Source organism: Sciurus vulgaris (genome assembly GCF_902686455.1).
Source record: "Sciurus vulgaris genome assembly, contig: HiC_scaffold_173_arrow_ctg1, whole genome shotgun sequence".
In the NCBI taxonomy this organism is placed as follows: domain Eukaryota; kingdom Metazoa; phylum Chordata; class Mammalia; order Rodentia; family Sciuridae; genus Sciurus; species Sciurus vulgaris.
This window is the reverse complement of record NW_027632880.1, coordinates 457,108-483,370: the sequence shown is the minus strand read 5'-3', so window position 1 is coordinate 483,370 and position 26,263 is coordinate 457,108. Positions and strand designations below refer to the sequence as shown.

Here is a 26,263-nt window from a genome sequence, read left to right as displayed (position 1 = left end):
TTTTTTTGAGAGGGGAGGGTTAGGGAAAAGAGAAGAGGAAAAATAAATTAGGCTAGATTAAAGCTTTGGCTATTTCCTGCTTTTATACACAGACGCAGCTCTCGCGGCCTCCCCTCCGGGCCCCGATAAATACAGTATACAGCGATTTAAATTAAGGGCGCGGGCGGAGTTAGAAGGACCCTAGAGCCGAGAAGCTCCACAAATAAATAAAAATCATAAAAAACCAAGTCCGAAGAAATGGGAAGGGATGGGGTTGGTCGCATCCTTACAGGAGAGAAGAGGCATGGAGCGAATAAAGTGACAGCCCCTGCACCCTTGACCCGCAGGCTCGGGAGTCTGCCCCGGGGAGAGGGATGGGGAGCTCTCCTCTCTACGTCCTCTCTCCCGGGGAATCCCTAAACCCGCACCACATTACCTGTCGCTGTGGGGAGACCACTGCTGGGATCTGGCCCCGAACAGCCCAGCGGGGCAGGGGCCGGGGTCGTCGAGGGGATGGGGGCAGGGAGCAGGCGGCGGGCAGGATGCCCAGGGTGAGTTGGCGCGTTCTGGATCTTGCTTCTTTCTCCGGGGCTCAGGCGACACAGCCTATTGGCCGTCTTGCGCCGTTTGCCAGAGAGGGTCGTCCAGGTGTTTGGTTTTGTTCGAAAGTTTCTGGGCTTTTTGTAAAATCCAATGCAACCGAACAAAAAGAGTCCAGGCCGCGCGGGCGTTCTGCGGCCCGCGCCTTGCCGCACGCCAGCAGGGACCCAGCCGGCAGGGTCACTGCACAGAGCCCGGCAGTGTGTGGTGGTGGTGGTGGTGCAGCGCGGCTGGTGGGGGTGGCCGGGGTGCGGAGGGCCGCGACGCGCCGCCCCCGCCCGGCCCCAGCTCCCCGGGCGCGTATACATCGTCCATGGGCTGGTGGCCGGCGCCCGCCGCGGGGGTCATGTGCTTCTCTTTCTGCCGCCGGTTGCAGAACCAGATGCGCACCACCTCCTTCTCCAGCTGCAGGCTGTCGGCCAGGCCTGTGATCTCGTGGGCCGAGGGCTTGGGGCACTTGAGGAAGTGGCTCTCGAGCGCGCCTTTGACTCCCACCTCGATGGACGTGCGCTTCTTGCGCTTGCGGCCCTGCGCCGCGATCTTGTCCAAGTTGGTGGGGCTGCCGCTGGACGAGTCGGTCTCCTCCAGCCACTTGTTGAGCAGCGGCTTGAGCTTGCACATGTTCTTGAAGCTCAGCTGCAGGGCCTCGAAACGGCAGATGGTGGTCTGCGAGAACACGTTACCTTACAGTGTGCCCAGCGCCAGCCCCAAGTCGGCCTGTGTGAAGCCCAGCTTGATGCGCCGCTGCTTGAACTGCTTGGCGAACTGCTCCAGGTCATCCAAGCTGGGTACATCCTCCTAGGAGTGCTCTCCCACCGAAGAGCTGCTGCCGCCCGCGCCCGGGTGCAGGTGCGCCGCCGCCGCGTGCAGGCCGCCCGCATGTGCATGTCCGTGTGCGTGTCCGTGGGCGCCCAGGTGCGGCGGCGGCGATGGCTCCAGCTGTGCCTCGTGGCCGTCCTCGTGCAGGGCATGGTGCAGGCCAGGCCCCGCGCCGCCACCGCCTGCCGCCAGCATCCCAGCCAGGCCGCCGCCGCCACCCCATGGGTAGGCCGCCTGCGCATACAGCCCGAGCGGCTGGGGTTGATGGCCCCCGCCAGCCCCGGGCGACGGCGACATGGCCGGGCCCAAGTGGTGAGCCGTGCCGCCCTGCGCCCAAGCCGCGCCCGCGTGGGCCGCCCCCTGGTGCACCAGACGCGCGTGGAAACCTCCGCCGCCGCCGCCGTCGTCCGCTCGGCCGGTGCCACCGCCGCCCGCCTTGCCGTGTTCCAGGTGCGGGCCGCCGGCCCAGTCGCCGCCGCCGCCTCCTCTGGTGGGTAGCCACTGGGGGTGCGCTAGGCCCACGGGGTGGCCCGCGCCAGCGCCCAGCCACTCGTGGTGCATCAGCTTCTGCACTTCGCGGTACGCGGCTCCCGCGTGTAGCCGCTCGGCGGCCGCCGCGGCGGCAGCTGCCACCGCGGCATTGGAATGCATGAGCGGTCCCGTACCCCCGGCTCCACCGCCGGGGCCCCGGGGCAGGTACTGCGCGGTGGTGGCCATGCCGCCCCGCGCCCTGCGCCGCGCCGCCGCCGCCGCTCCGCTCCGTCTGCGCCCTGAGCTGATTTCAACACTTATGATTCCTCTGACAGGTACTTGAGAAAAATGTATCCCCTCAGCATTATAAAATATCAACTCATCCTTTTGGAAAATGCCTGTAGTAAATGGGCAGGACTCTCTGGAGTTGGCACCAGCCTCAGCAAGTATCATCTCAGGAGGAATGAAGGCCCCCACCCCTTGGACACGACCCTGCCACATAGGTACCATTATAGAATTTCATGATGTCTGTGAAGTTCATGATGTTCCCCAAAACAATACAGCAGTAGATTTCCACCAGAGCCCTGGTGCTGAATAGGACACAGTGGGTGGGGAAGACATGCTAGACTCACCAGATGGTCTCCCCAACAGCAAAGACATCATAAATAAGTTCTGCTAGACACCAAGGTGCTCACTGCACTGTCCTCCCTGGTAAAGTTCAGGCTGTGAAAACTCGGGGTCACCTGGGCTTTGTGCCTGTGTCCTGGTGTGGCAGGCAGAACTCAGACTGTTAGTCAGGCCTGGGAGCCCTAAACTCTGTTAGTTGATCTGGGAAAGCCTCAGTTTTCCCCATTGGTAAAACAGTTTCCTAAATTTCTTCCAGCTCCACGTGGAGGAACTGAGCATATGCAGGTTTGATTGACATGGACCTGTGCCCACCCTGGCTCCTGCTAGTGCCCACCCTCCATCACCCATCAGTCTGCATACAACAGTGCTGGCCGCTGACTGAGGTTAGTGAAGAGAAGGAAGAGAGTGGTGGATAAGAGCAAACCTTCCTTTAAATTGGATCTGTAGGCACACATCATAATCTCAACCACTCAGGAGGTTGAAGCAGGAGACTGCAAGTTTAAAGATAACCTTAGCAACTTAGTAAGGCCCTAAGCCACTTAGGGAGACACTGTCTCAAAAAATAAAAAGAACTTTGGATGGGCTGAGAGTTTAAGCACCCTGGTGCTATCCACAGTACGCCACCCAAAAAAAAAATACATAAAATTTTAGTACTATTTTATTCTTTTTCATGCTGTAATTAATGTATTTGTTTTGAGTTTTGTTTTTTAATTCTTCGTTGCTGATGTATAAAAATACAGCTGGTTTTTGCATGTTGATTTGTATTCTGCTACCTTGTTGAACTTGTCTGTTAGCTCTGTATTTTTTGTGAGAGGTAGTACTGGGGATTGAACTCAGGGTCACTAGACCACTGAGTCACATTCCCAGGCCTATTTTACATTTTATTTAGAGACGGGGTCTCACTGAGTTGCCTAGTACTTCTCTCTTGCTGAGACTGGCTTTGAACTCTCCATCCCCTGCTTCAGCCTTCCCAGCCACTGGGATTACAGGTGTGCTCCACCATGCATGGCTTGTATGTTAGTTCTGATTGTTGTGTGGGTGGACTCTTTAGGGTTTTCTGAACATATTTTGTACACAATTGTGTTGTCTGCCAATGGAAAATTTTTGCTTCTTCCTTTCCAGTGTGGAGGTTCTTTCTTCCTCTTGCCTAACTGCTCTTGCTAGCATTTCCAGTAGTGTATGTTAGACATTTTAAGAGTAGAATCTCTGGTCTTATGCCTCATCTCAGGGGGGTGGTTGGTCCTTCACCATTGAACATGATGGCAGTTGTGTTTTTGTAGCTTCCTGTTTTTCTGGTTGAAGCTCCTTCTCCTGGTTTATTGTTTTGTCATGAATGATTAGATTTTGTCACTTCTCAGATTGACTCAGAGGTCCCCAAGTTCCCCAGATGGAGATCCCCAGCCCTATTTTGTATTTTATTTAGAGACAGGTCTCATTGAGTTGCTCAGAGTCTCTTTTTTACTGAGGCTGGCTTTGAACTACCGATCCTCCTATTCAGCCTCCAGAGCTGCTGGGATGACAGGTGTAGGCCACCATGCATAGCCCAGGATGTAGCTTTCTAAGGGTGCTTTCTGGGCAGGGCTTGGATTGGCATTCTTGGGGACCTGATGGGCACCTGGGGCTTGGAGCCAGGGCCCCTGCCCTGGTGAAGATCCTGCAGGGCGCACAGAAGTCTCAGTTCTGTTATGCCATTAACTTCGGGTGTTCTGTGGCTACACTCTGCATCTACTTGACAAAATACAGCCCTGAGTGGAGCCCTGATCACTTTAACCAGGTGGAATTGAGCTTCTGCTTCCAGTGGCTTCTCCATTATTACTGTTTTAGTGCTGCTGAGGAACCAGCAGCAGTTAATAGGCCACCAATTTGCTCTCTGAATGTTCTTATTTGCAGCACACCAAAAATATTAAGAAAAACACAAACTGCTTGCTGCTAACTGGCTGCCAGGGCCTCTCAGAGTGGCCATACTGGCCTCTGTCTCCTCTCTCTCTTCTTTCCAAAGAGGCCCTGGGTGGATGGAGTGGCTGCAGGCATCATTCTCCTGGGGAGCGAAGCTGGGTGGCAGGATGGTCAGGAGCCGTTGGTCCACGGGAGGACCTGGTCTGAGAGTCCTTTCTGGGAGCAGGCCACAGAGGGGAAGCAAGGCTGGCCGGTGGGTGGGAAGACCCAGAGGAGTGTCCTCAGGGTGAGGAGGACCTGAGGCCTGGGCTTCAGGGAACTCACTGCCAATTGCTAGGGCTCAGTTTCCCCCTCTGTGAAATCGGTCTGCCCCACAACTCTCCCGTGCACTCGGGTCTGCCACCTTGCTTTTTAATTTTTATAATTTTCTGGTGCCTGATCTGGTAGGGGGCAGGTACGGCTCTGTCATGCAGGGATTGCTGACATCGGTCCAAGGCAAAATCCTATGGTTTCGCTGTCCTCTGAGGACTCCAGCATGGTGTGGATGTGACATTGTAAAGTGAATAAGGGCAGTGATGTCTCTGGCCAGCAGGGTCTGCTTTGCAGAGCAGAGTGTGAGGACCAACAAACCACTGAGGGGCTGTGCTCAGATTAATTTCCTGCTATCTGGAATGTCTCCCAAGAGCCCCCAGCCTGTCACTATTGGGAGGTGGTGGAAACTTTAACAGGTGGGGCCTAGCAGATGTTTTAGGTCATCAGGGGCTGTGTCCTTGGAGGGGGCTCCAGTCTCTTCTTCTTCCTCTTTTTCAATTATCTGGCCATGAGGAGAGCAGCTTTGCTCCACCACGGGCTCCTCACCACAGCCCAAAGCAACAAGGGGAATGACTCAGATTGAAACCGTGGGCCCAGATCAACCTTTTCTCTTTATAAGTTGATGGACCTTGGGTATTTATCATAGTAATGGGAAGCTGACTAACACAGCCACATTCCATTTTCCACTGAGTCCCGCAAATTACACAGCCAGTCCTGCACATAGGATGAAGAAAAGAGAGGCCAAAGGACTCTGTTCAAGTCCTGAAAATGACAACCCCTCAATGTCCTCATCCGCACAATGGAGCTAGCACTGCACTGAGGTCCAGCTGTGCCTGCTTGGCCCACCACTGGGCTCCCCAGAAGGAATGGAGATGAAGGGTTAGCACAGGCTGGGTTCTTTGTGTTTTCCTTGGGTCTGAGAGTCTCTCTTCCTTTTTGGAGGGGATTTCCCTGTTCACATTTTGTGATTGCTTATGTAATCACACAGTACACCACCCCAATGTTTGCTCTTGTATTCTTAACATTTTTGCCTTTATTAGTATGGCTAGAAAGACCTTCACCCTAAAAATGCTCGTATTTTCTTTGACCAATTTCCTTCTTCTTGAAACACTTTTCTCTCTTCATTCTAAGTACTCAGGCATCTGAAAGTGCAGTTAGCTTTCAAACCAACCACTTTTTATGAAGTTCTGCTTACTCTCTGCCCACTCCTGTGGCATCTCTGTGAGTTTTTCTTCATACAGCTGACCCTAAATGTTGATTATATCTCATGATCTGTCCTGGGCTCTCTTACCTTTTGATTCTCCAAATTCCCTCTGGATAGCTCCTGTGAATTCTGCTTCCATTACAGCTGTTTAAAGTGGTTCAAATTCTAGACTTGCATTCCATGGCATTGTAGATGTCTCTAACAGTTTGTCTCCGAGGCACACAGAAGTCTGTGACCCAAACTAGACTTATAAAACCTGGTTCTCCTCCTCCAAGACTTCCTGGTAGATGACTTAACTTTTGACCTGGTTACCTGAGCCAGATGTCTGGAAGTCATCCGAGGTGTCCTTGCCTTCCTCATGCCACATGGTTTCTTTTGGTCAAATTGATAACCCGCCTCTTGACTGGTGCAGTGGCTTCTCTTCAACCCATTCTCGCCATGTTCTCCTATGGCCAGCATTGGCCTTCTCTTCAGCCGGTGCCCCCCAGAGGCCAGGCTAGACCCCTTTTGCAGTCTGCAGCCTACCATGGTCCAGCCACACCCCTCTCTCCTGGCTCCTGGGTGGTCCTGGGCTGTAGGCTTGGTATGGACATGTCCTGAGCTGCGGGAGCCGGAGCCCTCTCCCTAGAGAGCTTGTCTGCCTGGGATTGTGGGGCCTTTATCCTTCAGGTCATCACTCAAGCTCTGCCTCTTCTGTGGGTCTTTTTTAAAAGCCACTGAATGATTTAGCTTTTCCTTTGTTCCCAAATACCTTATATATTCCTCTGTTATGGAATAAATAAATAAATACATTCCTGTCTGTTTTCCACCATTGGGTCCCAAGTCCCAGGCTTTCTCAGTTCTCAGGTTCCCAATGTACAAGCACATATTGGGTACTTGATACTTGTTTGTTTATTGACATAATAAAAAGCAATTTAAAATTTTTATTGCTGAAGTTATTTTTCTCACTTTTTATTGACAGATTTAGAAATATTTTGGTAGCATACTGAATACAGGTATTTCTGAATTTTTATTTAGCTTTAATTCTTAAATATTTTATCAGACATTCAGTGGATATGATGGATTTTCTCACCATCTACAGCGTGTCCTGGTGGTTTCTGAGTGATGTTTTGTAGCCATGTTATAATTAATAGTCTCCATTCATAGAAAAGGAATATGAAAAATCATTGAACTATTTAATGAAAGTCCAACCAGAAAGCATATTTGAAAGTAGACCACAAGCTATTTCACCTCCATCTTATGTTTTCTGTTTGGAAGTCTCAGTACTTAAATCAATTAATTACAATAACAGTGAAATGGTAGGCCAGCACTGCAAAAGTCTTTCAGTTAGGCTTACTGTCAGTGATGGAGTCTGGCTCTGACAGTAATCACAGTCACTGTTTAATGAGTGCCTGTCACTATAATAGACATTTATGTCTGTATTTATGTCTTATCTCATTTAATACTCTGGCCTTTGAGGAACAGGTATTTTTATCCCCATGTTGATGAGGATGCTAAAACTCCTCAAGAACAGATAAGTTCCTAGAAGCAGCCTAGACTGGGAGCTGCAGAGCAAGCAGGCCATCTCTGGGTCTGCTTTGCCCCAAGATCAGGGGCTTTCCTTCAGGGGCATGGTACTCGTTCAGCCACTCCATTCCACAGGCACAGGCAGCTCACCTGCTCTCCTCATGGCAGAGTCCAGGACAACTGCAAATGTCAAGTGGAGGCTCGGACAGGTGTGAGGGCTGTGGATAACCAATGGGTGTTTGGTTTCCACGGTCCCTACACAAGAAGAGGGTGCAGAAGTCCCACTGATTATGCTGACTGATAATCTCCCTGAAACATGGACATGCAAGTCTGTTCTGTTGGATCTGGCAGGCCTAGACTCTGTCACTAAGGAGGTATTAGGTTTTCAAATCAAAGATTTACCCAGATGAGTGATGTTACTCTTCAAGTGTTAAAGTAATTTCTGTCCAACAGAGAAGCACTTTGTGCCCCAATGGGAAGTGGCTCTTTCTTCCTAAAACAGTTCAGCTATGTAGTGAACTGAGTAACCCTACCCCTAATGGGAAAATCTGCATCAGTGGTTTGTCATTGAGTGGCCAATAGAAATCCTGGTGGTATTCTGTGTCCCATTTCTCTTTAGATTTTTGGGAAGGCTGAAGAGTAAGAACCACATGATTGGGTGTTTAATTCTCCAGTGCATGGAACTCAGTACTGAACAATGATAGAGGTACTCACCTGTTGCAGGAGAAAACAGAGATCTGATGCGGTGCTACCCTGGTAAGGGCTGCTCACTGCTAGTGGGGAGGAAATGTCAGGGGGCCTCCCTCCCTCTTGAAAGTGCTTTGAGGGCACTGCCCTCTTTGCTGTGTGCTTATAAGGAAAAATTGTCCTCATTCCCTTTCAGAAAAGTGGCTCTTCCAAGATGGAGTGGTGTTTGTCCAGTTGCATTAAAGGATCCCTGTAGAGAAGGATCAGGCTGAGCAGGGAGGATAAAGTAAGATTCAGAAGCAAGGTCTGAGCTAATTATTAGCTGTGAACCATGAGCAGTTGGTAAAACCACATATCCAGCAAGGAAGCTGGGGGTGTTGGCCCCATCCACCATGGTGCTTTGTGTTTGTAGGAACCAATGCCTGCTCATGCAAGGTGCAGGTCTTCTTGTGAAATGGCGCTAGTGGTTCAGGCCCACAAAGGCAAGGCCCATAGTTCATGGGGACAAAGAATGATTGCATTCAGCAGTGAGGAGATGGAGGGCCTGCCCTGACACTGCAAGTCCAGAACTGTGTGCTTTTCCATATCTATTTCAGTATCCCTTCTTTTCCAAGGAGCTTTTGATGCCAGAAAAGACTAGGTGTGTCAGAACTGCCTTGGAGAAAGTCAGAACTTTCACAGTTAGTTGGAAGAGCTAATTCCTCTAGGAAACCTTACCCAATCCTGGCTGGATCTCAGGGCTCGGTGACCTGAGGTATCTTGGTAGCAGGCCTGTCATCCCCCACCTCTAGGTCTTATTTGACCTTATGCAACGGTGCCCACAATGGAGGTCATTATGAGGGCCATGAGCATTAAATGAGCCATGTGCCTGTTCTTCATAACAACGACTTGGTCATGTGAAAGATAACCACACTCTCCTAAGGCTTCCTGAAGGCCCACTGTTGTGAAGTCAGGCAAAGACATGGTTGGGGAAGAGCCTCATGGGGCCTGACAACTGATGTTCTGGTGTCTTCTTTGTACCTCCCACCGTTTACGTATGCTTCAGCTTAGCTTTTTAAATCTCATTTTCCTCATTGATGAATTGGAGAGGTTTGGGCTGGATAATCACTTTTATTACTTTAATGTAATACAGTTCAATGAGTCTAAAAAAATTCATACTTTACGTAATAAAAGCAACCCTTGGCATGTTTATTGAAATGAATGAAAAGAGCTTTTAAAAACAGTCATCACGCTCCCCCCGCTGGAGCGCCATAGAGGAGGCAGCTCGGCACAGCGCTGGGACTCGGAGCAGCCACTGGGGCTCCGGCGGCTGCCCGGGGGAGGAGTGGCGGGGAGAACTGTGTGGACTCAGGACACCGGGGCCTGCCCTGAGGAGGAGGAGAGGAGCGTGGCCACTTGGATTCGGAGAGACTGCGCCAGAGCTGCAGGCGGTTGCCAGAGGAGAAGCCGCGCGGCGAGCTGTTTGGAATCAGAACGACGCTTCTGAACCCCGGGGCCTGCCCTGAGGACGAGGAGGAAGAGGAGCAGCCGCTTGGATTCGGGTGACTATACGGGAACTACAGGCGGTTGCCAGAGAAGGGGCTGCGTGGCGAGCTGTTTGGACCCTGACCACTTCTGAACCCCGGGGCCTGCCCGGAGGAGTAGGAGAAGGAGGAGAAGGAGCGCGGCGGGTCCTTTGGACTCACAGTGACTGCATTAGCGCTCCAGGCGGCTGCTCAGAGGAGAAGGCGAGTGGTGAGGTGTTTGGTCTTAAAGTGACAGCTCCTGAACACAGGGGGGCTGCCTGGAGGAGAAGCGTGGTGGGACGCTTGGTCTTGAGGGACCACACCAGAGCTCCGGGCGGTTGCCCAGAGGACCCGTGCAGCGGGTCACGTGGATTCAGAGCCACTCAGAGGGACTGCTCCTGAACACCCGGGGGGTTATCTGGAGAAGGAGGAGGAACGGGCAGGGTCACTTCGACTCGGAGTGATTGATTGCCCCGGGCTACGGGTGGTTGGTGGGAGGAGGAGGCACGAAGTGAGTTTCTTGGACTCCTAGTGACCGCACCGGCATACTGGGCGGCTGTCTGGAGGAAGAGACCTGTGGCGGGTCTCTGGGACTCAGAGCGATTGTTCGGGGCCACAGGTGGCTGCTCAGAGGAGGGGCCACGCAGCCAGGCGATTAGGTGCAGAACAGGGTCCCAGGATCTAGGAGGCTTCTGGGTGGAAGAGCCGCACAGAGACAGGCTTAGGGCGGAGCGAAGGTTCCAGGCCTGCGGGCAGATTCTCTGAGGAGGGGCAGCCTAAGGAGATTCATCTGCGAAGGGTGAGGCTCCCAGGCCCAGGAGGTAGGGCCGGGCCCCTGGAAACTTTGCAGAGGAAGGCAGCCCAGCCCAGGCAGTAGCTGTAAATTGAGGGGAACCTCTAGGAGGAAACTGACCAGCGAGACCTCCCCACCGGGTGAGTCTTCCCTGCTGGGTGAGGTTTCCCACAAGGACGGTAAAACCAGAGGCTCGGGCCCAAACAGGCCTTGCCTCAGCCCACAGCCTAGGTCCCCTTTGGATGACCATAGGTCAACAAGTGGAGGCACCTCTGCCCACTAGCAGGGAATATACCCCACCTGAAGGCCACCACTCCTAGAGAGGCAGCTTCCTTGTGGAACACCGCATTATCAACCTCCTCCAAGACTTCAGCCTACTGAAGGCTAAGAGGGGATATATATAGAAATCTTCAGGGTCATTGTAAATCAACAGAGGAAATCTGCAATATCTCAGCGGTCCACTGATATCTGAACAACATGAGAAAACAAGGAAAGAAAATGCTGCAAACAAATCTAGATGTTACATCAATAAAACCCAATGACAGCATGGCAGAAGAAATGACAGAAAAGGAGTTCAGAATGTACATAATTAAAATGATCAGAGAAGCAAACGAGGAGATGAAAGAGCAAATGCAAGCATTGAATGATGAGATGAAAGAGCAAATGCAAGCATTGATTGATCGCACCAATCGACAGTTAAAAGAGCAAATACAGGAAGCAAAAGATCATTTCAATAAAGAGTTAGAGATATTGAAAAAAAACCAAACAGAAATCCTTGACATGAAGGAAACAATAAACCAAATTAAGAACTCCATAGAAAGCATATCCAATAGGATAGAACACCTGGAAGACAGAACCTCAGACATTGAAGACAAAATATTTAACCTTGAAAACAAAGCTGAACAAACAGAGAAGATGGTAAGAAATCATGAACAGAATCTACAAGAACTATGGGATATCATGAAAAGGCCAATTTAAGAATTATTGGGATTGAGGAAGGCCTAGAGAAACAAGCCAAAGGAATGAACAACCTATTCAATGAAATAATATCAGAAAATTTCCCAAATCTGAAGAATGAAATGGAAAATCAAGTTCAAGAGGCTTACAGGACTCCAAATACACAAAATTACAACAGACCCACACCAAGGCACATTATAATGAAAATACCTAACATACAAAATAAAGACAGAATTTTAAAGGCTGTGAGAGAAAAGAACCAAATTACATTCAGGGGGAAACCAATACGCATATCAGCAGATTTTTCAATCCAGACCCTAAAAGCTAGAAGGTCCTGGAACAACATTTTTCAAGCCCTGAAAGAAAATGGATGCCAACCAAGAATCTTATACCCAGCAAAACTTACCTTCAAATTTGACGATGAAATAAAATCCTTCCATGATAAACAAAAGCTAAAAGAATTTACAAAAAGAAAGCCAGCATTACAGAACATTCTCAACAAAATATTCCATGAGGAAGAGATGAAAAACAAAGAAGCAAATCAGCAAAGGGAGGAACTATCCTAAAGGAATTGTCAAATAAAGGAGGAAACAAGTTGTGTCAAACAAATAAATAAACAAAATTTTAAAAATGAACCAAATGACCGGGAAACCAAATCATTTCTCTATAATAACCCTGAACGTTAATGGCCTGAATTCATCAATCAAAAGACATAGACTGGCAGACTGGATTAAAAAGAAAGATCCAACAATATGTTGCCTGCAAGAGACTCACCTCATAGAAAAAGATACCCATAGATTAAAGGTGAAAGGATGGGGAAAAACATACCATGCACATGGACTCAGCAAAAAAGCTGGAGTATCCATCCTCATTTCCGATAATGTGGACTTCAAGCCAAAGTTAGTCAGAAGGGATAAAGAAGGTCATTTCATACTGCTTAAGGGAAGCATAAATCAGCAAGATATAACAATCATAAACATCTATGCCCCAAACAGTGGCTCATCTATGTATGTCAAACAAATCCTTCTCAATTTCAGAAACCAAATAGACCACAACACAATAATACTAGGTGATTTTAACACGCCTCTCTCACCACTGGACAGATCTTCCAGACAAAAATTGAGCAAAGAAACCATAGATCTCAACAACACAATCAATAATTTAGACTTAACGGACATTTATAGAATATTCCATCCAACCAAGAGTGAATACACTTTCTTCTCAGCAGCACATGGATCCTTCTCTAAAATAGACCATATATTATGCCACAAAGCTAATGTTAGCAAATACAAGAAGATAGAGACACTAGCATGTATTCTATCAGATCATAATGGATTGAAGTTAGAAATAAATGAAAGAGTAAAACACAGAAACTATTCCAACATCTGGAGATTAAACAATATGCTATTATATGATGAATGGATAACAGAAGATATTAGGAAGGAAATTAAAAAATTCTTAGAGGTAAATGAGAACAAAGAAACATCATATCAAAACCTCTGGGACACTATGAAAGCAGTACTTAGAGGGAAATTTATTTCATGGAGCGCATTTAATAAAAGAAGTAAAACTCAACAAATAAACAACCTAACACTACAGCTCAAAGCCTTAGAAAAAGAAGAACAGAACAGCACCAAAAGTAGTAGAAGACAGGAAATTGTTAAACTCAGAGCTGAAATCAATGAAATTGAAACAAAAGAAACAATACAAAAAATTGACAAAATAAATAGTTGGTTCTTCGAAAAAATAAACAAAATTGATAAACCTTTAGCCACACTAACAAAGAGAAGACGAGAGAAAACCCAAATCACTAAAATTCGGAATGAACAAGGAAATATCACTACAGACAGGATGGAAATACAAAACATAATTAGAAGCTATTTTGAAAATCTATACTCCAACAAAATAGAAAATTTCGAAGACATCAACAGGTTTCTAGAGACATATGAATTGCCTAAACTGAATGAGGAGGACATAAACAATTTAAATAGACCAATTTCAAGTACTGAAATAGAAGAAGTCATCAAAAGCCTACCAACAAAGAAAAGTCCGGGACCAGATGGGTTCTCAGCCGAGTTCTACAAAACCTTTAAGGAAGAGCTCATTCCAATACTTCTCAAAGTATTCCATAAAATAGAAGAGGAGGGAACCCTCCCAAACTCATTCTATGAAGCCAATATCACACTGATACCTAAACCAGACAGAGACTCATCAAGGAAAGAAAATTTCAGACCAATATCCTTAATGAACATCGACGCAAAAATTCTCAACAAAATTTTAGCAAATCGCATACAAAAACATATTAAAAAGATAGTGCACCATGATCAAGTGGGTTTCATCCCAGGGATGCAAGGTTGGTTCAACATCAGGAAATCAATAAACGTAATTCACCATATTAATAGACTTAAAGTCAAGAATCACATGATTATTTCAATAGATGCAGAAAAAGCATTTGATAAAATACAGCACCCCCTTCATGCTCAAAACACTAGAAAAAATAGGGACAGTGGGAACATTCCTTAATATTGTAAAGGCCATTTATGCTAAGCCCATGGCTAATATCATTCTAAATGGTGAAAAACTGAAAGCATTCCCCCTAAAAACTGGAACAAGGCAGGGATGCCCTCTTTCACCACTTCTATTCAACATCGTTCTTGAGACTCTGGCCAGAGCAATTAGACAAACCAAAGAAATTAAAGGGATACGAATTGGAAAAGAAGAACTCAAACTATCCCTGTTCGCTGATGACATGATTATATATTTAGAGGAACCTGGAAATTCCACCAGAAAACTCTTAGAACTCATAAGTGATTTCAGTAAAGTAGCAGGTTACAAGATCAATGCCCATAAATCCAACGCATTTTTATACATAAGTGATGAATCTTCAGAAAGAGAAATTAGGAAAACTACCCCATTCACAATAGCCTCGAAAAAAATAAAATACTTGGGAATCAATCTCACAAAAGAGGTGAAAGACCTCTACAATGAGAACTATACAACACTAAAGAAAGAAATTAAAGAACACCTTAGAAGATGGAAAGATCTTCCATGTTCTTGGATAGGAAGAATTAATATTGTCAAAATGGCCATACTACCTAAAGTGCTATACAAATTCAATGCAATTCCAATTAAAATCCCAATGACGTACCTTACAGAAATAGAGCAGGCAATTATGAAATTCATCTGGAAGAATAAGAAACCCAGAATAGCTAAAGCAATCCTTAGCAGGAAGAGTGAAACAGGGGGTATTGCAATACCAGATCTTCAACTCTACTACAAAGCAATAGTAACAAAAACGGCATGGTATTGGTACCAAAATAGAAAGGTAGATCAATGGTACAGAATAGAGGACACGGACACAAACCCAAATAAATACAATTTTCTCATACTAGACAAAGGGGCCAAAAATATGCAATGGAGAAAAGATAGCCTCTTCAACAAATGGTGCTGGGAGAATTGGAAATCCATATGCAACAGAATGAAACTAAACCCATATCTCTCACCATGCACGAAACTAAACTCAAAATGGATTAAGGACCTCGGAATCAGACCAGAGACCCTGCAGATTATAGAAGAAAAAGTAGGTCCAAATCTTCATCTTGTTGGTCTAGGACCAGACTTCCTTAACAGGACTCCCATAGCACAAGAAATAAAAGCTAGAATCAACCACTGGGATAGATTCAAACTAAAAAGCTTTCTCTCAGCAAAGGAAACTATCAGCAACGCGAAGAAAGAGCCTACAGAGTGGGAGAATATCTTTGCCAATCATACTTCAGATAGAGCACTAATCTCCAGAATCTATAAAGAACTCAAAAAACTCTACTCCAAGAATTCAAACAGTCCAGTCAACAAATGGGCTAAGGAAATGAATAGACACTTCACAGATGAAGATCTACAAGCAATCAACAAACATATGGAAAAATGTTCAACATCTCTAGTAATAAGAGAAATGCAAATCAAAACCACCCTAAGGTTCCATCTCACCCCAATTAGAATGGCGATTATCAAGAATACGAGCAACAACAGGTGTTGGCGAGGATGTGGGGAGAAAGGTACACTCATACACTGCTGGTGGGGCTGCAAATTAGTGCAGCCGCTATGGAAAGCAGTGTGGAGATTCCTTAGAAAACTTGGAATGGAACCACCATTTGACCCAGCTATCCCACTCCTTGGCCTATACCCAAAGGACTTAAAATCTGCATACTACAGAAATACAGCCACATCAATGTTCATAGCTGCTCAATTCACAATAGCCAGACTGTGGAACCAACCTAGATGCCCTTCAATTGATGAGTGGATAAAGAAACTGTGGTATATATATACTATGGAATATTACTCAGCCATAAAGAATGATAAAATTATGACATTTGCAGGCAAATGGATGAAATTGGAGAATATCATGCTAAGTGAGATAAGCCAATCTCAAAAAGCCAAAGGACGAATGATATCGCTAATAAGTGGAGGTTGACACACAATGGGGGGGAGGGAAGGGTTAGAGTTAGGGTTAGGGAGGGGGGCAAGTATGGAGGAAGGAACTACTGTATAGAGGGTAAAGAGGGGTGGGAGGGGTGGGGGGAAGGGAAAAAATAACAGAATGAATCAAACAACATTGCTCTATGTAAATTTATGATTACACAAATGGTATGCCTTTACGCCATGTACAAACAGAGAAACAACATGTATCCCATTTGTTTACAATAAAAAAAAAAAAACAGTCATCACTAGACTCATTTGGATAATTGAGGCTATTGTAGGTAGAAATGAGCACACAGAGGAAGGACTTGGGGTTATTTTTCACTTAGCAAATGAGAAGCATCCCTTGTTAGAACTTTTGCAGGGATTGTAGTTACCACCACGATGATGTGCCAAAAGGTGCAGTCCTACAACTGACAAGTCCTTCACTCAGGCCTCCAAGGTGTGTTCTCAGTGGCCAGAGCAGCGATGCTGCTCCTTCTTACCCCTCTTGTCAACTGGCTGTCATCCCCATGGGGCAGCAGAGGCAGGAGAGGTGAGGGAAGTGCTTGGAAGAATTCCTGCCAGGACCTAACATGGCAGGACAGAAACGGAAGTTCAAAGAAACTTGAAGATGAAGAAGCTGGAGCCAGTGTGTGATCTCACTGGTGACATCGTGGAGGAGACCTAAAGCAAGAGAACAGTCTGGAGGGTGAGATTTTATAATCATGACAACATGGGGCTGCCCAGGGAATTGCCAGGGGCTGACTCACAGGTCCTCCAGAGAAGAGGTGCTGGTGTCCTGACCCCCATACCTCTGAGTATGGCCTTGCCTGGAAACAGGGTCTTTCACAGAGGTGACAAGCTAAAACAAGTTCATTACATTGGCCCCATATCCAACATGACTGTTACCCTCATAAAAGGAGTAACTGGGACCTACAGTCAGATACACACAGAGGGAAGATGTTGTGGGTATACTCAGGAAGAGGACCACCAGGTGACTGGAAGAAGTTTTTACCAGACAAGCAGCACCAAAAATGCTGGCAGAAGCCAGGGTGAGGCAAGGAAGATTCCCCTCTGAGTCCTGGAAGGGACCCAGGCCCTGCCCACGCCTTGATTCTGGATTTCTGGCCTTCAGAGCTCTGAGACAATATGTCTGCGTGTTCTAAGCCACTTGGTTTGGTTTGTGATGCTTGAGTATGGTGGCCCTGGGGAAGGGATGGAGGTGTGATGCTTGGGGACATTCCTACATTGCCCTGCAGAACATGAACGGGTTTTTCCTTTCTGGAGAGCAAGGTGTTAGCATGTGTCAGGGATCTCAGAGTGACAATGGGAAGGAAATACCCTGAGCAGTAGTGATTTGTGCATAAGGTTGACCGTGAGATACATGAAATAGAACAGAACAGCAGAACCCCAGGGTGAGGAGGCACTAGCTGGGGGAAGGGAAGGCAGAGGACCAGACAAGAGGAGCTTCCCAAGTAGAAGACAGAGCCCAAGAGGTGCCCTAGAACTGGATGAGGCCTGAGGCCAGAAGATTCAGGATGCTGGGTGCAGGAGGTGGAGGGCAGTGGATGGAGAAGGGGCTAGAGATGATCAAAGGTGGTGGTGACATCACCCAGGTCATGCCATGACTTCAGGAGCTGGGGCTTTATTCTAAGCTGACTGTGATTTCCTTGCAAGGACGGCATAACATATCCTTTGCACTTGCCTTCAGCACATGTCTGTCTTCTCTCCAGAGAGTGGGTCATGGGAACCTAGACTCAGTTCAGCCACCATGGTGGTTCCACAGAGTCCATGGTGGCTGAGCATGGAGTGAGGTTGGGACAGGAGAACTGGTTCAGCTCAAGACAAAACTTCCAGTGGTTGCCAATGGATGGGATCTGAGGGCATGGAAACCATCAGGGAGGATGCCATGGTTTTCCCCTTGAGAAGCTGAATGAATGCTATTGTTACCAGTGCAGGGAAAACTGGTTTGGGATGACAGAGGATGGGGAACGTTGATGTCTCAGAAGGTCCACCATGCACATGTAAAGTCTAAGTTCTGATGTCCAAGTGAGACTGCAAAGAGAAGCTGAGTATGGGCTGGGCATACCATTAGGGGTCATCAACACAGGTGGTATTTAAAATCATAGGACTGAACACCCTGGGCAGAGAGGAAGAAGACGAGAAGGGGTGAAGACTAAGTGAGGTCTCTGTGTATCCCAGTGAAGCTGTTCTGAGAATCTGATGGATCAGGACTCAAAATAAGGCAATCTAATACCTGGATGTAGAGATAAAATAAACACTGTAAATTACTGTATTCACCATGTTGGGGTTCAGCAGGGGATGCCACGTTTTAGAAGGGACTCCCATAAGCAAGATACAGAGAGGACCCAACTGCTGCTTAATGATTATGGGAGTCAGGAGTGGGTGGTCAGAGGAGGGGCATGGCAGGGGCCCTCCTGGCTGTGCTCAACACTCAGTTACTTCTGGTTTCTGATTCTACAGAATTTGAAGGAGAGCCACAGAAGACATTTTCCCTCCAATGTGGAGAGGACTCTCTCCCTTCCCTCCTGCTCTGAAAGGCTAGCAATTGTTAGACACTTGGCTTCTTCCAGCTCTCACTAGGTGTTTTGTGCTCGTCATCTCTCTTAATCCAGTTACTAGTGTTATCTCTAGAACAGATTGCTTCACAAACTAGTAAGTATCTCATTATCAGGATCAGACTCTACAGATTTTTTTTGTGTGCAGCATATGATTTTTTTAATGTGTAAAATTAGGATTGGAAGGTCAAATACATTTGGAAAATGGTGACTTAAATGCCTTGAAAGACACATCTTTGCTGCAGAACTCCTCAGAATCTTCCATGTATAAATGGGCTTTATCTCTAGGGAGGAAAGAGCATGCTTTCCAGACCATTGAATTTTTTTCCCCACCAATTATCTTATGAAATAGTGATCCTAAGGAATGCAAAGCAAGAAACGTTTTGCTTTATTTTAGCTTCTTTAATGCCAACCATAATTGTGTTTCTGGAATGCATCTTTACTTCTGTTTTTAGGGAATCAGTACTGCAAGAAAAAACACTACCAGGAGTCCAAAAGAAAAGAGTGCAAAGACTTCAACGGTACGTCTTACAACTCTGCATAATTCCAGGAATTTTTAAACATCACATGATTCATTCTATGCCACAGTTTCACACTTAGCATCCTGACTGTGAATTTGAAGGTGGGATCAAAGCCTGAGCACAGTGTGGAGATGCACATGGTCTTCCCCACAGGTGGGGTGTACATTCTTCAGGAAATGCCCACTTGATTTGGCTCTAGTTCAGGGACGAGTTCAGGGACTTTTTTTGTGGTTGCAATGGAAGAAGTGTCCTGTTCCTGAGGGTCTGAGCCACTGCTGTCTCTCCCTTCTCCCACAGTCCCACCTAGCTGGGGATCCCACATACTTGCTGCTGGGAAAACAGTGAGGACCTTAAAAAAGACAGATGACGTAAGGGCCAAGAGAGACATTTTTCAACTTTTTCCCCCAATCCAATTTCTCTTTTGCTATTGCATTAATTAGAAATTCAGGTAAATGACACAAGTGCCCCAATTTTTTATATCTGCCAGGAGAACAATTAGGCCATTAGAAGTAACAAATGGTTTGGACTCACATTACCTGTTGAAAATTTTCAAGCTACATTATTTCTGACAAAAAAACAAATATACTTGTTTTGGCTAATTTTTACCATAAGCAGTGTCAGCGTTAGCAGATGCAGCTGAGCCTGGCTTTCTCCCCAGTCATGCTTCACTGGAGTGTGCTGACTCTGGTGGGCTCCCATTCATCTAGTAATGGTTATTTACATGAACTGTAACATTTTTCTTTAATGACAATTTCTAATTGTTCAAGCAACCAAGGGTGATATATCAAACACTTGGAAAAAACTTCACCTGTGAAACAAATGACTTTAAATTAACTACCCTTTCAAAAGAAAGGCAAAATTTCAAGATGGACAAATTTGGCCCTTCTCATGCACATATGGTAAGTGCTTCAAACACTTCCCAGCTGGTCCCCACTCCAGAGAACAATTCCTCATGATGGAGTGGAAACCTTCCTGGCTCATCTGGGGGTCCTTTCCATGCCAGCATTTGCTGCATTGTGCTCAGAAGGGATGGAGCAAGGCTGAGCACCCTGAGCATTTGTGGCTTTGCTAATTCCAGAGCCTTTGTGTTTTGAGTATAACTTTTTCTGAGGCACATATTGATGCAGGGCTCTCTGTAAAATCCTGTGTCCTTTGCTGCCCTTTCCACATGATTTATGGCAACTTAGTCGGTGAGTATCTGCTGAAACACATCAGTTGGATTGGCTTCTATGTGTGTCAATTGGTTTCCCCAGGCCTGAGCAGGGTCAACCGGGATAAGTAATTCTGTAATGTTGGTCAGCTTAGGGTCCTGACGGGTTTGAGGGTTGCATGTTAAAAATCAAGGTTGGACCCATGCTGTATGGGGTTGAGCAGTGTCCTCCCAAATCCCTGTGCTTCCTGGAACCTTAGAATGTGACTGAATTTGGAAACAGGGTTTTGAAGATGTAATTACTTAAGCTGAGGCCATTATGGAGCATTATGGGCCTCTAGTCCAATATGGCTGTTAACCTGTAAGTACAGGAGAAGAGACCTGGAGAGGCACGCAGGGAAAATGCCCTCCAGGCACCAAGACACCCCTGCAGCAATAGGTCTGCCAACCAAGAAGCAGGGAGGACCATGGCCACAAAATCTGGAGAGGGGACAGAGCAGACTCCCATGAGGCATCCAGGAGGAGCCAGCCCTGCCCACCTCACCACAGGCTTCTGTCCCCCAAAACTGTACATTTCTGTTGTTTGGGGGCTACCTTATTTGTGTCAGGCTGTTGTGGAAATGAATACTCCCATTTTGAACAGACTTACTAGGTAGGAAAAGCCATGCCCTGTGCCTGCTCTCCTTTGTTCCATACCTGGTGCTGTGGAGAGAAAATGCTGATCTAGAAGGAAAGACACCACATGGTCAAGGAAAGGCCAGGAGAAGCATGGAAGAGCCTGCCCCAGAATATAGGGATGGACTATGGGGATGGAGCTCAGATGGGGCAATGGCTGGAAAGAGGTGCTGTGTACTAAGCAGGAGATGTCAGGAAGCCTGGATGCTCATGTCACAGCCACTGGGCTGGAGTCACAACATACATGCTGAAGCTGGCACCTCTCAGCAGTTGACAGTTGCCCACAGATTTTCAGTCTCTTGGAATCTACCTTTTCCCACATATTAAGTGACACTCTTGAATGTCCTTCTAATTAGCAACATTTTAAAAAGAAGCCCTGTACAGAGTAGTCATTTAAAGCACAGGAAGATAATGTGTGCTGTTCATAGAGTTGGGGCCATTTAAAGACACTTACCTGCTGCAACTCTTCAAGTGTGGTGGTAAAATGTGAAGGACCTTCTTGCTCCTGTTGACCCTGAGTGTTTGCAAGTCCAGCCAGGCATCCACTTCTTTCGTGAGTGGTGGGTAGTGCCAGGAGAAGCTCTGGCTTTCATGGGGGCCACTGGTTTCTGCACTGTCTCTGGAAATCAAAGCATGGGCATGCTGGACCTTTCCTTTCTTCCCCTTGAGTGGACAAGGACACAGGAAGGTCAATGGCTCCCCACATCACCTCTGAAGTAAAGGAGCCAGGACCCTTCCTGCATGAGGTGAGTCTTGGTATCTGCTTCCTTTGAACCTGAGAACCTGCACCAGGAGCAGATGCATTGATTGCTGGGCTTATGGACCCTGACTTATTTAGGGACTTACTTGGCATCATGTGATCTCAAGCCAAGAACTAGGAAGTGGGAGAACCAGGGCAAGATTTTCATGTTCCTCGGTTTCCCTGTGTCTTCCCCATGTCTAAACTGTAAGTACATCTCCTATGATGGAGGTCCCTTGCCTGGCTCAGCCCAGGACTTACTCTGTGCAGTGGGGATTTCTTTCTGGACCCCAGAAAGATATGCAGCTCTCTCAGATCAAACTACAAGCAAACAGCTGTGGAATCTGATTGACTCTTGTGCTTTGAAAACACTGGAGTGCAGTGGTTTGTGCATAATAGACAGGAAGGAGTGAATCATCTTGCTGATGTAGGGACCACAATTCCTCCAGAACTTCTGTCCCATTGTTGAGACAGAAAAGAATTCTGCTGAACCACACTGGGGTGACAGGGCTGTGACTGGTTCCTGTTGGTTTGTTGGTGGGTTAGCAGTAAGATAATGAACACTTTCCCTTCTGGTTGGTGGAATCCAGGTTGCTTGGTAAATTTCCCCCAAGGCCCATCTGTGACTTTTGCTGATGGACCTGAACGATCACTTTTTCTTTCTATGGCTACTCAGTTTAGGGGTCAGCCCTGAGCAGAACATCTGGTTTTTGTTTCTTGCCAGGGCTTTTATCTCTTTTTCTACACAATATTGCATTGTCTGCTCAAAGCTGAGTCTCTCCTTGTCTTTGTGTTGGTCATGTATTTTTTTCTTTTTTAAATTTTTTCTTTTTTAAATTTGTTTTACTCAGTTGTACATGACAGTAGAATGCATTCATGCATTTTGATAGATCATATATAAATGGAGTGTAATTTCTCATTTTTCAGATTGTACATATTGTGGTGTATTTTTTAAATAAAAGCATACTTAACACTTTAGAAACCTAAAACACATTTTCCATTCAAATATTTTAGATCCAGATATTTTCCAAAACCTGTTTAATGACATATGTGAAGCTTTATATGTTACTCTTCATTCTAATAACATGACTGTTTATGTTTGTGCATATCAGCAACTTCTCAGTGGGTCTCTCATAGGGTCATTTTCAGGGAGTTGAATCTCACATTTATTTAGAGATGAGGATAAGATGTTCTCAATTGTCCATATGCTGCATGTCTGAACCACTTACAGAGTTAAATAGAATTCATCGAAGATATTGTTTTCACTCTTCCACAAGAAATTTTATGTTTATGTATAAACCTATGGTTACTTCTCTGCATAAACTATTCCTGAGCATAGAAAAGGAGGATGTGTTTTTAATTCATTTGAGAAAATTAGAAGATTCTCTTTCTAATTTTTATTTTTATAGACTACATTTTGATTTATTGTACACAAATGGGGTTCAAGTTTTTGTTTCTATGGTTGTGCATGATGTAGATTCACACCATTCATGTAATCATACACGTACATAGGGTAATGATGTCTGTCTCATTCCACCATTTTTCATACCCTGCCCCCTCCTTCCTCTCATTTCCCTCTAAAATGAGAAAATTCTTGACATCAGGGCTTGATAAAGACATACAAAGAAACCTGTAAGTCAATTTTACCTATGAAAATAGATGTGAGAAGTATTTTGGATGTGAGAATCCAAAATACATTATAAATGACACCTAGAGGAATGAGGTATTTTAAAATGATTGACACCAACACCATTGAGCCTTGTGTGTGCAGGGACTTTGCACATATGGACCTTACCTGCTTTTTGAAGATCCCATGACCTGGAGAAGTCATGGGAGCTACAGGACAACTGAGATTTGAACCCTCAGTTTTCTGAATTTAGATTCCAAACTTGAGAAAGTTGTACCAAGATGTCACCTCCTTCAATGCAGGGGGCATGGACTGGCATCTATCACTTGTGTAGGACTCAGGAGAAACACACATGAAGCTCCTAGGTGAAGCCAGAGAGTTATCTGGCAAAATGTAACCTTTGTTCACGATGATGCCAACCAGAAGAAATGGGACATTTCTTTGACATGGATACAGCTTTGTAAAGGTCACCTGCTCTCCACCTTCCAGGCCTCCCTCCAATTCTGTCCTGTGCAGTTGTGATGGACATAACATAGAACTTACATGAAAAATATTTTAAAGGGAGATTTTGTAAGTTTTATTGCGGTTTTTCAATGTAAAAGAAATGAAATGTTCATTGGGGAAGGAAGGAGATGAAGGTCTCATTGCTTGCAGTTGAAGTGACTGTCCAGAGAGCCTACTGGAAACATTATCACACAAAGATCTTTAGTTGATTAAAGAAATCAACTAATTTTAACAATTTATCTAGGATTTAATAATTTTTAGCAAAAATTAATCTGTTGTGCAGAAAATAACATTCTTTAACACAAAACAACTAAAAACATAGTGGCAAAAAATCCTATTTACGATCGCAATACAAATAAAAAACACATCTGAATAAACTTAGTAAACGTCCTGGAAAAGTATGAAAAAATATTAAACTTTGCCAAGGGACAGGGGGAAAAAAAGACTTAAATGAACAGGAAGAATAATGTTCCTGCAGGAGAAGATTTAGTGGTGCAGATGTCAACTTTCACCTAATTCATTTACAAATTCAATGAATATCCAATTCCAGTCCCCAGGGGACCTGGGGTGGGACTTAGCAAATGTTGTTAAAGTTCATCTGGAAAAATAAATGGCTGAGAAAAGCCAAGGAAATTTTGAAAAAAAAGAATAATGAGAGAGGACTTGACGTACTAGATATTAAAATACTGGAGTGATTAAAACAATGTGCTTTTGGTGCCAGGATGGAAGGATCAATAGAACAGAGGAGAAATTTCAGAAAGAGAAATCAATAATCTAGTACATAATAAAGATGGCATTTGAGGGCAGAAAGAAAAGGGTGGATTTTAAGTAAATAGTTTTGTGTGACAATTTAAGCATTTGCAAAAAGAAAGGTTAGACCCCTCCATTGCAATTGGACAACATGAACTAGCAGAGAGATTAATATTTTAAGTTTAAAACTGGATCTTCATCAGTACAAGCAAATATCTGTGCAAAAATTGACCTAATATTTCTGTGGCAAAAGTTATTTTAAGTGTGTGGTCTCACATAAAAACTAAGAAAGAAAAGTAGATGCATTTGAATTCACGAAAACAGTTAAAAAAGTACAATGCAGATGATAGTTTATGAAACAATGTTTGCAACTTATAGGTCATGTGTTCCCTGCAATGTCTAAGGAATTCAAATCAGGAAGAAAAAATCTAAAGTGGAAGTTCCATTGTTAGGAGTCTATCCCTGCACTCATTAAGCTCAGTCTCTTTATGCACACATGCTTGTGCACCTGCACACGCACACACACTTCATTCTGATGGTGTTAAAATAACAAACTCAAAACAAAGACACACAATGTATCCTCCACAGGTCGTTCAATAAACTGCTGTGGCACCAATAGGATGAGACTCTTGCATTTGGGGGCAATGTGGATAGGAACCGTGGTTTGTTGTTACCTGGGAAAATCTCTAGTCTTCTGTTATTACCTGTGAAAGCAAAGTAAGGAGCTGTATGTGTACTTCTGGTGTGTGTGTGTGGGGGGTGGTTCTGTAACTGGAATCAAAGAATGATATTCTCAGTGATGATTTGAGAAAAGGATCAGGTTTGTTTTAGTCTTAGAAAGGAGGGATACTGAATTTTCTAACGTTATATGTGTCCTTTTTAAAGAAGTGTCCATTTATTTGTTGTGCTTGTGATAATGAACAACTTCAATGTCCTTTGTGCTTCTCTGTAATTAAAAAATAACAACAAACTAATAAACATTAAATTAAAATTAAAATATGAATGTCTCGCAAGCACAAGGCCCCGGGTTCAATCCCCAGTACCGCAAAAAAAAAAAAAAAAAAAAAAAAAAAAAAAAAAAAAAAAAAAAATCAAAATATGGAAAGAAAAAATGCAGGTTTAAAAGGTTGACTAAAAGAGAAGAAATACAAATGATGTCTGATAAGCATACTTTTTAAACTTGACTAATAATAAAATGCAAATAAAAATGAAATAATTTATAATTTACTTATGAAATAGAATATATAAACTTTTACTAATAAAAGCATTTTGATGATAATGTCTGATGTTGCTATGAGAAATGCCTTAGCGAAGGTAAAGACTGCTCATTCAATCTGTCTGGATAGTTCTTCTTGGTATTTTAAGTTCTACTTTAAGATTTATCCTGTGGAAATAACTATAGATATCAGTGAAGTGTTGGCCTCAGATATTTTTATTGCAATATGTTTAGTGATGGAAAATGTAAACAGTAGTGTATTTATGGTACACTCATATCATGGATACTAGGAAACCATTAAAAATTTTGTGCAAAATGTCAGGAACACTGTTTGATATAAAATGTTGAGTGTAAAATGTAGGCAATAAAGCAACCTGAATGGTTTAATTCAAAGGTTAATTTAGAAAGTGTGAATTCTCATGGAAAAGAAAGTGTACACAGTGTTAAAATGGATGTTTTAGATGTTGAGACTGATATTGGATTTTATTTTTCTCTTATTTGCTTATTCTTAAAACCCTGCAATCTGGATTATAGGATGAGATTCAGAGGAGGGGGTACCTCATTCATTCTTTAATGCAGAAAAAAATCCCTTGAGCACCCACTATATCCTGTCATGACACTGCTTCTTCAGTGTGGGCATTCACAGTCCAGTGGAAGGAGCAAGGAGTGGAATGGGTCTCCAGATTCTACA

At 45.0% G+C, this 26,263-nt stretch overlaps 1 pseudogene across 1 annotated transcript; it reads right to left on the bottom strand.

The window, feature by feature from the left end:
- Positions 1-759: 759 nt before the first annotated feature.
- On the bottom strand, positions 760-2,115 carry LOC306652289 (POU domain, class 3, transcription factor 1-like; annotated as a pseudogene). Its single transcript has one exon. The product of its transcript is annotated as a POU domain, class 3, transcription factor 1-like (transcript).
- Positions 2,116-26,263: the final 24,148 nt, after the last annotated feature.